Source organism: Nannospalax galili, unplaced genomic scaffold (genome assembly GCF_000622305.1).
Source record: "Nannospalax galili isolate Female #2095 unplaced genomic scaffold, S.galili_v1.0 scaffold158, whole genome shotgun sequence".
Classification (NCBI taxonomy): domain Eukaryota; kingdom Metazoa; phylum Chordata; class Mammalia; order Rodentia; family Spalacidae; genus Nannospalax; species Nannospalax galili.
The window spans coordinates 9,411,471-9,414,683 of record NW_008345290.1 but is presented as its reverse complement, the minus strand read 5'-3'; positions in this window follow the sequence as shown (position 1 = coordinate 9,414,683).

The following is a 3,213-nucleotide window of genomic DNA, read 5'->3' as shown; positions in this document are numbered from 1 at the left end:
TCTTGGGCAAAGATCAGTTGTTCTCAGATAAACCTTACCTAGACATATATTTCTTGATCTGCTATGTATAATTTCTCAGTAGGTTGTAGGAGTAATATGGTTCCCTCTGGTTTTCCAAAGCTAGCTAGGCATTGTTTATCTCTCACATTGTCTCACCCCTCCATCATGGTTTCCCCAATTAAGGTGCCCCCATTTTTCCCCTTTCTCCTTTCTCCTATGGTCCTACCTCTCTTGAGCTCCTTCTTTCCCTTTATCTCCTAGGTTCCTTGTATACCCTTCCTTTCCCCCTCCCTTAAACTATCCCAATTTTTATCCATATCTCCCTATAACACATTTCCTACTTTTCTTCTCTTTCTGGTTCTTTCTTTTCCTTTACCTGCCTGTTTCCTTTCCATTATCCTGGTTCCTGTAGCTATGTTTGGATACATACTCACTTATCAGGATTTGGTTCTAGGATCCACATATGAGGGAGAATATATGTCGATTTTTTTCTGAGTCTGTGTTACTTCACTTAGTATAACAGTTTCTAGTTCCATCCATTTACCTGCAAATTTCATGGTTTCGTCTTTCTTTACTGCTGAGTAAAACTCCATTGTATAAATGAAACACATTTTCATTATTCACTCGTCAATTGAGGGACACTTAGATTGTTTCCATCTCTTAGCTATTGTGAAAAAAACAGCAACAAACATGGATGTACAAGTGTCTCTGCAATAGGATGTGTTCTTTGGTATATGCCAAGGAGTGGTATAACTGGGTCAAATGGTAGGTTCATTTGTAGTTTTTTTTTTTTTTTAACAGTTCTCCACAGTGCTTTGCATAGGGCTTGAAAAAGTATGCAGCCCACCAGCAGTGGATGAGTGTTTCCCTTTCCCACATCCTCTCCAACATTTGGTATCATTTGTTCTCTTGATCTTAGCCAGTCTGACTGGGGTAAGATGAAATCTTAAAGTGGTTTTTAATTTGCGTTTCCCTGATTATTAGTGATGTTGAACATCTTTTAAGATGTTCATAGCCATCTTTACTTCTTGAGAAATCTCTGTTCAGCTCCTTAGCCCATCTTTTGTTTGTTTGTTTGTTTGTTTTTGAGACAGGGTCTCCCTGTAGCCCGAGCTGTCCTGGAACTCACCATGTAGAGCAGGCTGGCCTTGAACTCACAGGGATCCTCTTGCCTCTGCCTCCTGAGTGCTGGGATTAAAGGCGTGTGCCACACCCAGGAGCCCATTTTTAATTGGTTACTTCTTGTCTTGATTCTGTTTTTTGAGTTCTTATATATTCCAGATATTAAACCTCTGTCAGATGTGTCGCAGGTGAAGGTTTCTCCCATTCTGTGGGTTTTTTCTTCATTTCCCTGGTTGCCTCCTTTGATGTACAGAAGCTTTTTAGTTTAATGAGGTCCCATTTGTTGATTCTTGACCAGGTTTCCTGAGCAATTGATGTCCAGTTTAGAAACTCCTTTCCTACACCCATATCTTATAGGTTTTTGCCAATGTTTTCTTCTAACAGTTTCAGAGTTTCAGGCTTTATGTTAAGGCCTTTGACCTATTTGGAATTGGCTTTCATTCAGGGTGAAAGACAGGGGTTTAGTTTCATTTTTCTACAGGTGGAGATCCAGTTTTGCCAGCACCATTTGCTGATCATGCTGTCTTTCCTCCAGTGAATGTTCTCGGCCCCTTTGTCAAATATCATGCGGCTGAAATTGAATGTACTCATATTTGGTTCTTCAATTTTGTTCCATTGATCTATGGTCTATTTTTGTGCCAGTACAATATTGTTTTTATGACTGTAGCTCTGTAATACAGCTTAAAATCTGGAATAGTAATCCCCCAGTATTGCTCTTAGTGCTCAGGGTTGCTTGGGCTATCTGAGGTCTTTTGTGCTTCCATATGAATCTTAGAATAGTTTTTTCCAATTCTGTGAAAAATGTCTGGGGATTTTGATTGGCATTGCATTGAATCTATATATGACTCTTGGTAGGATGGTCATTTTCACAATATTAATTCTTCCAATCCATGAGCATGGGAGGTCCTGCTTAAAAAAGAAAGATTTAAAATTTTCATTGTAGAGGTCTTTAATGTCTTTGGTCAGGTTTATTCTGAGATATTTTATTTTATTTTTTTTTTGCAGCTATTGTGAAGGGGAGTGTTTCCATGTCCTCTTTCTCTGATTGCTTGTTATTGGCATATCGAAAGGCTACAGACTTTTGTGGGTTAATTTTGTAACCTGCCACTTTACTGAACGTGTTAATAATTTCTAGGAGTTTTCTGGTAGAACTTTTTGGCATCTCTTAGATATAATATCATATCATCTGCGAAAAGAGATAATTTGATCTCTTCTTTTCCAATTATTACTCCTTTAATTTCCTGCTCTTGTCTTACAGCTCTTGCAAGAGTTTCAAGCACTATGTTAAAGAGGAGTGGTATAGTGGACAGCTGTGTCTGGTTCCAGTTTTTCTCCATTTAGAATGATGTAGGCTGTGGGTTTGTTACATATGGCTTAATTATGTTGAGGTATGTTCCCTCCAGTCCACTTCCCTTTAGGACTTTGAACATAAATGCACGTTGAATTTTGTCAACGGCCTTCTCTGCATCTATTGAGATGACCATGTGGTTCTTTTCTTTGAGCCCATATATATGATCTATGATGTTTATTCACTTATGTATATTGAACCATCTCTGTATTTCTGGGATAAAGCCAACTTTATCATGGTGGATGATTTTTTTGATGTGTGTCTGTATGTGGTTTGCAAGTATCTTGTTGAGAATTTTTGCATCTATGTTCATTAAGGATATGGGTCTATAGTTTTCTTTTTTGGTTGTATCTTTACCTGGCTTTGGTATTAGAGTGATGCTGGCTTCATAGAAGGAATTTGGAAGTTCTCCCTCCATTTCTATCTTTTTAAATAAATTAAGTAGTATTGGATGTAGATCTTCTTTAAGTGTCTGATAGAATTCTTCTGTAAATCCATCTGATCCTGGGCTTATTTTAATCGGGAGGGTTTGTATTACTGTTTCGATTTCTTTTTGTGTTATGGGTCTGTTTAAGCTGTTAATCTCTTCTTGGTTTAGTTTTGGTGGTTCCCATGCCTTTAGATATCCGTCCATTTCTTTTAGGTTTTCATATTTAGTAGCATATAGGTTTTTACAGTATTCCCTTATAATGTTTTATATCTTTCTAGTGTCTGTTTTGATGTTTCCCCTTTCATCTCTGATT